Here is a 12,175-nt window from a genome sequence, read left to right on the forward strand (position 1 = left end):
TTTGGATTTGATGAAGAACTAGCGATTTGGCTGCTTGATGATTCTTCGTGGACTTGAGTTTGGATTTGGATTTGGATTTAATGAAGAACGATCAATTTGGCCGCTTGATGATTCTTCGTGGACTTGAGGTTGGATTTGGATTTGATGAAGAACGAGCGATTTGGCCGCTTGATGATTCTTCGTGGACTTGAGGTTGGATTTGGATTTGGATTTGATGAAGAACGAGCGATTTGGCCACTTGATGATTCTTCGTGGATTTGATGATCTTCGTGGACTTGATGATCTTCGTGGATTTGATGATCTTCGTGGACTTGAGAGATTTCGGGATTTGTCGAGAGTTTCCCAAGTGATTTTCTCTCTTCTTCTCCAAGTCTAAAAATCCTCTCTTCTCTGCATGTTGAAGGGCTATTTATAGTGTCAAAGTTTCTATTTTATAGAATATTTTAATGACACTTAAAATAATAAACTTATTTAATTGTATAATTAAATCAATATTATTTTCTTATTAATTTAAAATTAGTTATTCTCATAACTAAATTAATCAAAAAATAATTGACTTAATTATAACCGTTAAGGAAATTTATTAATTTAATCAAATGTCCGATTACCATTTCGATCGTCAATGACATTCAATTTCCAATTAAAGTCGGAATCACGTAGCTTTGATTACGATCATCTATTTATGTGCTGACACGAGTTTTATTCGGATCTGCACCAACTTTATTGACTTTTGGGCCACGTGTGCAATTTGTCGGGCTCTTGGTCGATTTAATCATTTAACGAAGATAATTTACTTCATTAAATTTCATGTATCTACAACAATTTAATGTCATCATATTCTCTTTTCTATTTATGGCAACATTGTTAAGTTCATAATGTTTTATAGTACGTTACTAGTAAGGAATCAGAGCATGTGTTGAGATATTTTTAATATTATTTTATGTCAATGAAAAATGTATTTTTATGAAGTATCGAAAAACATAGAATTGAAGTCAATGACAAAGTATAAGTCAAAATACTAATAACAAAGGGAAGTAATAGAAAAAAGAAGAAATTAAAAATAATTTTTTTGTGTTTGCAAAGAATCAAAAAAGAAAAAAGACTTGAAATCATTTGCTGTCCAAAATTGTCATTTGATGTCCAAAAGTATAAGTCAGATTAACTTTACCAAACACTTTGCACAGCTTATCACACTAAAAGTCATTTTTAAAAAGTCAGGTTACCAAACAGTCAGCTACTTAACTTATCAGAAGTTTATTCTAAAAAATAAGTATAAATCAGTTTTACTTATAAGTCATAGCTGCGCTAAACGTAACCGTCATAGTCAACTCCTCCTTAAGGATCACCCCTACCGTGCAACACCATTTCTGATGGCTATGCTCAACCCTATGTTCACAAAACCATTCCATCATATGAGAACTTGGTTCCAAAATGATGATCCTAGTCATCCTACGCCATTTGACACGGCACATGGGATGCCACTCATGCCAGTTTGGGAGTACAGCATCAATGAGCCAAAGTTGGCAAGAATTCAACGATGGCATGGCTAGTGATACTCGTGCACTAGTGCTTAATCATCTTTACCATTTGTTCTCACAGAAAAAAATTGGAATATAACTCTTCCTGGGTTGGTGGTGATGAGATTAAGGGCTTCAGAAAACCGGTAAGCATGGATTGCTCAATTGGTTTCCTTTTCTCTGTTGTTTCTTTCGAAGTACCTAGCCTTCTACTTATTGGGTTGATGGGAATGATGCTTTACACACATGCTTTTCATTATAGATGATTACTTTGTGATTATTATTTTTTTCTGAATACTTTCCATTATAGTTGATTACTTTGTGGTTGTTTTGGCAGCACATTCAAAATGGAATACGAACAATAATGGAACTATTAGTTAACAGAAACAAACCAATAACACTATAAGCATAATTTCTAGAAGTATTACCGGATAACAGAGGATTTTATTGACCCAGACTTTGATTAGCCATATCGATCATCTTGCTTCTAGGTTCCTCTCAAACTAGTTTGGGTGCATGTGTGACTTACTGGGCAGAAAATTTATGTCCAAGTCAGAAAACGAAGAATACGATGCATAAACTCTATTCCCTGAGCCACAAACTCTCTTCCTTGTATGCTTCACAGCATTCCATCCAACCTCGCACGGTAGCTTGATGCAGCACCAGACAACGCTTAAAGGGCATGAAATGCACAGCACGCAAGCACTGCAGAGAAACTCTGTGGCTATATCACAGCATTTCGATTTTCCTACCCTAGAAGAAGAGGACTGACTTGCCTCCATATTGCTTGTGTTCACCTGACTCTATGATCAAACATGTTGTATATATGGCTTTGGACATGATGAGCCATCTTCCTAAGAAAGCTTGCAGCTTTTCCATTATAAGCTTATCCAACTTGCTGTTCTATGTTTACTTATCTCTTCCTTTTTCTTCCTACCACTTTATACATTGCCTTTCTCCTTTTTTATCGTCTTGGCCACTCGGAATATGTCCAAGATGCCTTCTCCAATACTTCAAAGTCCTATGAGTGAGCCATAAGCCTAAGACTTCGCTTTCAAACTTCAAAGTCTTTCAACTCTTTCGTCCTCAATCTGCCACCCCCTACCCTTATCCTCTTTCAAAGTTTTAAAACTTTTACCCTACACATATATTCTAATGTCACAAAACCATTATACCTCTTTATCCGTACACAAACAGCGTTGTAAAATGTAACGACCCTAAAATTTTGAGCTTAAAAACTCAAAATTCTAATGTCGTTAAACACAAAATAATCTCAAATAAATCGAAATCATTAAAGTGTAACAGCGGATCAATTCTGAGTTCTCAATACAACTCAGACAACCAATTATTACATCCCAAATTTATAATCCATACACAAAAAGGAAATGTAATAATCCTCACAAATCTCACAAATGAAATTACACAAATCCTCACACACAAATCCATGCTAAAACCTCACCACAAGTAGGATACGAACGACTTCGAGCCTCTGTAGTCGTCACTCAACCTCCACTAATCAGCACCTGCGGAATTATCCCCTACACCATCGAATTGGTGCACCGGGATTGTAAACACAAACCCGGTAAGCTTATAGCTCGTATGAGTAAAATCAAAATATAATTCGCATATCAAAATATAAGAAAGATCACAAAACAACAAATATAAATGCCCTCATGAGTCAATGGACAGCCCACCTGGTTGTCTCAAAGAAATATGAAATGAAACGCTCATGAGAAAATTAAGTAACCATTCTGGTTACCCAATGCATTTATAATACGGGTACCAAGAACGCTGGTACACATCTGTTACCCCTCTCGTAATACACCGTTGATATTGGATAGCCACCCGCTACCCAACATCCAAATAAACTGAGTACTCATGAGCAGATAACCACCCGTTACCTCACATGCAGTACTAAGGCAGACAGACTAGAGCTCTAACTGTATCGTAACTTTCGCCCGGCCAAAGGCTAGGTTTCGACTTGCCAAACACGTACAATAATCTCACATCATATTGTACCAAAAATCAGGTCCGAAGACAATTCACATTTTAACAATCTCAATGTTAAAAATCACGTACAATAATCTCACATCATATTGTACAATTCAAATCACATGCTCAATATAATCTCAATAAAATCATAACAGTATATTATATAGCAAACTATATATACTCGTACTTATTTACCATTTATACAATATATATATAGTCCACTATATCATATACATGTCATATTTCACACACATGCTCAATTCACAAACTTCCGTCATCGAAATGACCATTTCTAATGAATTAATAACAGTATATAATATAATGAATTATATATATATGTACTTATTACCATTATACAGTATATATGTAACCTACTAAATTGTATACATGTTGTAATTCATTATTAAATACTCTTGCAAAATCTTGAATCACCGCGAGGGTAGATTCGTAAATACGTGAGATTTTACTCACCTTATCGACTCGAGCGTAATTCCACAATTCCCGATGATAATTCCTTTCCTCGATTTAATGCCCACATTGAAAAGATAAGAAAAGAATTTAGAATCGTTTCGTAAACCTTTAAATGCCGAAACAGTAATAATCGGTTACTGTTCAGCAATTTTCGGTTTTACTAAATTACTGTTCAGTGTTACTGTTCACTGTACTATTCACGGTTACTGTACAAATATACGATTAATACGTATTTCTGTACGTATAAATATTATATACGTATAAATATCATATACGTATTTCTGTACGTATTTCTGTACGTATAAATATTATATACGTATTTCTGTACGTATAAATATTAATACGTATTTCTGTACGTATACGTACTATTTAAATGTAAATACAATCTCAGTAAATAAGATTTACTAATTACCTTTTACAAATTACTTTTTAAATTTACTGAAAGTAATTTATATTTACATTTACCGAAGGCTAACCACGGCGCGTATCACGCCATCGCTGCCTCCAAAACCACCCTCTTCCTTCCCTCTGCCTCCCCACGGCCTCACACCGTGCCTAGCCCCCTCTACTCGCCCACACGCGCCGCCTAAGGCGGCGGCATCTCCCCCAAAACCTCATCCTCCGATCTTCCTCTATACGAATCAACAACCACAAAAAATCTCAACAAGGCATCACAACAATCATCCTAGGCTAACCCTCACCTCAACCAAGCTCTTGGATCGTCGGATCGTCGCCGGAGAGCTCGCGAAGGCTTCGGTGGAATTGGAGAACCTTGACGCCGTGGTGGAGCTCCGATGCTGCTTGCGTGAGTGCGTCGACCTCTGAGTCGGCTAAGGAGGGTAGCGCGGTGCTCTCTGGGTCGGCGGTGCTCGACACGCCGGGCTGGAGGCGGAGATCGCAGGTGGGAAGGAAAATCGGGGAGGGAGAGTGTGAACCGAGAGGGAGAGAGAAAGAGGGAGGCGGAGAGAGTGAGGGTTTCCAAATGTGGAAAACCCTAATCACAAAACAATCTATTTATACCCGTTCCCAAATCGGAAAGTAACTTCCGACGTTAATAACTTCTACATACATCGTCCGATTAGGACACGTCACATACTCACGAACTCGTATCGACGAGCTCTACAACTTTCATGAAGGAAGTTTTCGTAACCGAGCGATGAAATAAAAGTCGATAAATTCGTTCGGAAACGTAACGTTTTCTTATTAACGTTCTCGGAACGTTTCCGTTTCCGTTTCGTAACGTTTGCAAACAAATCAAATTCAATTTAAATGAATTTCAAAACTTTATAGAATTTACTTCAAATCAAATATCATTTTGAAAAATTGGGGTTATTACAATCTACCCCCCTTAAAGGAATTTCGTCCCGGAATTCAAGCTCACTGAATAAACAACTGTGGATATCTGGTCATCATGTCTGACTCTAGCTCCCAAGATGCATCACCCTCATCATGGTGACTCCACAACACCTTGACTAGCCCAACTTCTCTCCTCCGTAGCTTCTTTGTGGATCTATCCAGGATACGAACCGGCTCAACAACAAATGTGGCATTTTCCTTCACTTCAATGGTGCTATGATCGATCACATGTGACTCATCTGGTACATACTTCCTCAGCATGGAAATGTGGAAGACGTTGTGAACGCCCGACATGCTAGTAGGCAAGGCTAGTCGATATGCTAGTTCGCCCACCTTCTCAAGTATCTCAAAAGGCCCGACATACCTCGGTGCCAACTTTCCCTTCTTGCCGAATCTCACTACACCCCTCATAGGTGAAACTTTCAAGAATACATGATCACCAATCTCAAATTCCACATGTCTCCTCTTCAAGTCCGCATAGCTCTTTTGTCTGCTCTGTGCGGTCCGGATTCTATCCCGAATGATCGAGATCTTCTCAGTGGTTTCCTGAACCACCTCTGGACCCATCAGTGCCTCATCACCAACTCGGCCCAACAGATCGGAGATCGACATGGTCTACCGTAAAGTGCCTCATAAGGTGCCATGCCAATGCTAGAATGGTAACTGTTGTTGTAGGCAAACTCAATCAATCTCAAATGATCTTCCCAGCTACCCTTGAAATCCAACACACATGATCTCAACATGTCTTCCATCACCTGATTCACCCTCTATGTCTGTCCATCCGTCTGAGGGTGAAAAGCTGTACTCATATCCAAGGTAGTGCCCATCGCCTTCTGCAAACCACCCCAGAACTTCGAAGTGAAACGTGCATCTCTATCGGAAACAATAGAAACTAGAGCACCATGAAGTCTCACTACCTCGTCCACATATAGTTTCCCAAGCACATCCACTGAGTACTTCATCGACACTGGGAGAAAATGAGCCGACTTCGTCAACCGATCGACAATCACCCATATGGCATCGTGACCCTTCTTCGATCTAGGCAACCCGGTCACAAAATCCATAGATATCTGCTCCCACTTCCAAAGAGGAATAGTCAGTGGTTTCAACATGCCAGCTGGTCGTTGATGTTCTGCTTTCACTTGCTGACATGTAAGGCACTTCGATACAAACTCTGCTACATCTTTCTTCATACCGTTCCACCAGAATTGTCTGCATAGGTCCTTGTACATCTTGGTGTTCCCTGGATGGACGGTATAGCGTGAACGATGTGCCGTACGAAGAACCTCCTCCCGCAGTTCATCACAATCTGGGACACACAATCTTGCCCCAAACCTCAACCCTCCATCGGGTCCAACTCTCCACTCAGAAGGACACTCATCAAGCGTATCAACTACAAGATCCGCCAACTTAGCTCGTGAGTGTCTATCCTGCGCCTGACCCTGTATGATCCTCGTGATCAATGTGGGTTGCACTGTGACACTACCAAGAAAGACCCTTGGTTCTCCTCCCGATGGTACCAAATCAAACTCTGATGCAGCTTCTAGCATGAACCATTCCTGGACCATAAGTGAAGCTACCACGCCTCTCGGTTTTCTGCTCAAGGCATCAGCCACCACATTTGCCTTCCCCGGGTGGTACTCTAATGTGAAATCATAGTCCTTGAGGAGTTCCATCCATCTCCTCTGCCTCATATTCAGCTCCTTCTGTGAGAACAAGTACTTCAAACTCTTATGATCTGAAAAGAGTTGAAATTTCTCACCATACAAGTAATGTCTCCAAATCTTCAGGGCAAATACAACTGCCGCAAGCTCTAGGTCGTGTGTCGGATAATTCTTCTCATGAATCTTCAACTGTCTCGAGCCATATGCAACAACTCCTCCATGCTGCATCAACACACAACCCAAACCTTGGAGCGAAGCATCACTGTAAATGACGTAACCACCACCACTAGAAGGAATCGTCAACACTGGAGTTGTGGTCAGTCTAGTCTTTAGTTTGCTGAATGTTTCCTCACATGCATCCGTCCACACGAACGGAGTATCTTTCTTGGTCAACTTGGTCAATGAAGATGCAATACTAGAAAACCCCTCGATAAACCTCCTGTAGTATCCTACCAAACCGAGGAAACTACGTATCTCTGTAGGGTTCTTTGGACGACTCCAATTCTTTACTGCCTCCACCTTTGATGGGTCCACTAGTACTCCATCTTTTGAGACAACATGACCAAGGAATTTGACATCTTCTTTCCAGAACTCACACTTCTCTAGCTTGGCATACAGTCTCGCCTCCTTCAAGGTCTGCAACACTGTTCTCAGATGCACCACATGTTCTTCTTGTGTCTCAGAATGTCATCCACAAACACCACAACGAACTCATCCAAGTACGGGCTAAATACTTGGTTCATCAAACTCATAAAGACAGCTGGTGCATTCGTTAGACCAAATGGCATGCCGACAAACTCATAATGTCCATACCGGGTCCTGAAGGCTGTCTTCGATATATCTTCTTCCTTCACTCTGAGTTGATGATAACCGGATTTCAAATCAATCTTAAAGAACACCGTAGCACCTTTGAGCTGATCGAACAAGTCATCAATCCTAGGTAAGGGATACCTATTCTTGATGGTCACCTTGTTCAGCTCTCTGTAGTCCACACATAACCGCAGAGAACCATCTTTCTTCTTTACGAACAAAACAGGTGCTCCCCAAGGTGAAACACTAGGTCTAATGAACCCTTGGTCTAATAGCTCATCGATCTGCACCTTCAGCTCCTTAAGTTCATTCTGCCCCATTCTATATGGCGCCTTTGACACAGGTGCTGTACCGGGTACTACATCAATGCAGAAATCTACCACTCTTCGAGGAGGTAGCCCCGGTATCTCTTGGAACACTTCACCAAACTCAGATACTACCACAATGTCTGCAATAGCTACTTTCTGATCCACTGACTCCACATGTGCCAAAACTCCTGATCTCATGGCGTTATCAGACTTGAGGCAACGATAACGAAACACTGGCTCTCCGGGTCTATGAAAGGACACTACCATGTCAAAACAATCAATCACAGCATGCTGTGGTCTCAACCAATTAATCCCCAAGATCACATCATAAGTGTGGTCCGGAATCACAATCAACGAAGCAGAGAACTCTCTACTTCCAATCAATATAGGACAAGCTTTGCAGATTGTCTCTAACTCAAGTGACACTCCAAGGGGTGAAGTGACACATAAGGCGTCCCCGAGAGGTGTAGGAATCAATCCTAGCATCTCCACTACTGAACTAGCAATGAATGAATGCGATGCTCCCGTATCAAACAACACTCTAGCAAGGTAGTCAAAAAGTGATAATGTACCTTCCACCCCTGTGTCTCGCTGACCCACTGCGAACACTCTAGCTTGGCCCGCTGGTAGCTGTCTCTGCGGCCGTTCCTGTCTACCCGGAAGTGGTCGGGTACAATCTCGAGCTATGTGTCCCACTTGCCCGCACCGGTGGCAGCCTGCTCTCTTCGGTTTCGGACATGCTGAGGCGTAATGTCCCATCTCATTGCAGCCATAACACCTCACTGCTGCTAATGGTCTGACTGGTGCTGCTCTGATAGCTAGGGGTGGCGCCCTTGTCGGGGCCTGATAGTGGGGTCTTGGCCTCTTCCATGACCTATCCTTCGGCCCTGAGTGCTCACTGCCTGTATAAACTGTCTTGCCTTTCCCCTTTGCATCTCTATTCCTCACATCACCTGCTTGAGTCTTCTCTGCTTGCTCCAAGCTCATAACACTCTCAAATATCTGCTCCCTGGTAGTCAGGCAAAGGACTGATATCATGGTCTTGTACTCTTGTTTCAGCCCACGTAGATACTTCTGAGCTAAAGCAGTCGTACCCAGAGGCCTGACATACCGATACAGCTGCGAGAATCGAGCATCATACTCTCTAATGGTCATGTCCCCCTGTACAAATGCCAGAAACTCCAACTCTAAGTCCTCCTGTACTGAGGCTGGAAAATACTTCTCTCGGAATATGGTGGTGAAACCTCCCCATGTGAATGTAGACACATCCACAGTCTGTCTCATGCTCTTCCACCAATCTAGCGCATCACCCTTGAGAAAGAATGTAGCTATCTTTCTCTTCTCAATCTCTGTGCACTCTATCATCTCAAAATAAGTCTCCATACCCTCGATCCAATGGTCAGCTACCATATGATCTAGTCCCCCATGAAAGGTCGGAGCTGACAGTGCACTAATATCCTTGATCAGCTTCAACACTCGACCGTCATCTCTAACCGCAGGAGCTGGCTCAACCTGCTCCTCCTGTGGAGCAGCCTCCTCATAAAGGTTCTCCACGTTGCGGACTCGACCTGTGGTCCTACCTCGACCTCGGCCTACCTGCTCTTCCTGTGGAGCAGCCTCCTCATAAAGGTTCTCCACGTTGCGGACTCGGCCTGTGGTCCTACCTCGACCTCGGCCTCTCGCCCGTCCTCGGCCCTTATCAGCGTTCATCACCTTCAAACAATGAAACACTTAGTCAATACTTGTGAAATCTCGAATTCAACTAAAACAGATTCAATAGGTAATAACATGAATTTCAGGATAAGATGAATCATCGAAGTATCATCACGATACTTCTCGGTGGACCAAACCATTAGGTATGGCTCCTAAAACACTCTCGCGTACCCGACGACATATCAATACCGAGGAGCACGTGATGGGTGCCCGCCTGCAGTCGGATCATCGCTCCCGGATGATATTGATAATCGCCAAATACACAACTTAGGCTCTGATACCAACTGTAACGACCCTAAAATTTTGAGCTTAAAAACTCAAAATTCTAATGTCGTTAAACACAAAATAATCTCAAATAAATCGAAATCATTAAAGTGTAACAGCGGATCAATTCTGAGTTCTCAATACAACTCAGACAACCAATTATTACATCCCAAATTTATAATCCATACACAAAAAGGAAATGTAATAATCCTCACAAATCTCACAAATGAAATTACACAAATCCTCACACACAAATCCATGTTAAAACCTCACCACAAGTAGGATACGAACGACTTCGAGCCTCTGTAGTCGTCACTCAACCTCCACTAATCAGCACCTGCGGAATTATCCCCTACACCATCGAATTGGTGCACCGGGATTGTAAACACAAACCCGGTAAGCTTATAGCTCGTATGAGTAAAATCAAAATATAATTCTCATATCAAAATATACGAAAGATCACAAAACAACAAATATAAATGCCCTCATGAGTCAATGGACAGCCCATCTGGTTGTCCCAAAGAAATATGAAATGAAACGCTCATGAGAAAATTAAGTAACCCTTTTGGTTACCCAATGCATTTATAATACGGGTACCAAGAACGCTGGTACACATCTGTTACCCCTCTCGTAATACACCGTTGATATTGGATAGCCACCCGCTACCCAACATCCAAATAAACTGAGTACCCATGAGCAGATTACCACCCGTTACCTCACATGCAGTACTAAGGCAGACAGACTAGAGCTCTAACTGTATCGTAACTTTCGCCCGGCCAAAGGCTAGGTTTCGACTTGCCAAACACGTACAATAATCTCACATCATATTGTACCAAAAATCAGGTCCGAAGACAATTCACATTTTAACAATCTCAATGTTAAAAATCACGTACAATAATCTCACATCATATTGTACAATTCAAATCACATGCTCAATATAATCTCAATAAAATCATAACAGTATATTATATAGCAAACTATATATACTCGTACTTATTTACCATTTATACAATATATATATAGTCCACTATATCATATACATGTCATATTTCACACACATGCTCAATTCACAAACTTCCGTCATCGAAATGACCATTTCTAATGAATTAATAACAGTATATAATATAATGAATTATATATATATGTACTTATTACCATTATACAGTATATATGTAACCCACTAAATTGTATACATGTTGTAATTCATTATTAAATACTCTTGCAAAATCTTGAATCACCGCGAGGGTAGATTCGTAAATACGTGAGATTTTACTCACCTTATCGACTCGAGCGTAATTCCACAATTCCCGATGATAATTCCTTTCCTCGATTTAATGCTCACCTTGAAAAGATAAGAAAAGAATTTAGAATCGTTTCGTAAACCTTTAAATGCCGAAACAGTAATAATCGGTTACTGTTCAGCAATTTTCGGTTTTACTAAATTACTGTTTAGTGTTACTGTTCACTGTTACTATTCACGGTTACTGTACAAATATACGATTAATACGTATTTCTGTACGTATAAATATTATATACGTATTTCTGTACGTATAAATATTAATACGTATTTCTGTACGTATAAATATTATATACGTATTTCTGTACGTATAAATATTAATACGTATTTCGGTACGTATACGTATTATTTAAATATAAATACAATCTCAGTAAATAAAATTTACTAATTGCCTTTTACAAATTACTTTTTACATTTACTGAAAGTAATTTATATTTATATTTACCGAAGGTAAAATTTAATTACATTTACAGTAGTAAATAAAATTTACATTTACATTTAAGTAAATTACCAAAATACCCCCATCGGAAAACACTGTCACACCGCCGCACGTGGCGGCGCGTGTGGCACACGCGCCACCTCTGGCGGGCCGCGCGTGGGGCCCACGCGCCGAGGCTAACCACGGCGCGTATCACGCCATCGCCGCCTCCAAAACCACCCTCTTCCTTCCCTCTGCCTCCCCACGGCCTCACACCGTGCCTAGCCCCCTCTACTCGCCCACACGCGCCGCCTAAGGCGGCGGCATCTCCCCCAAAACCTCATCCTCCGATCTTCCTCTATACG

Source organism: Argentina anserina, chromosome 6, assembly GCF_933775445.1.
Source record: "Argentina anserina chromosome 6, drPotAnse1.1, whole genome shotgun sequence".
NCBI classification, from domain to species: Eukaryota; Viridiplantae; Streptophyta; class Magnoliopsida; order Rosales; family Rosaceae; genus Argentina; species Argentina anserina.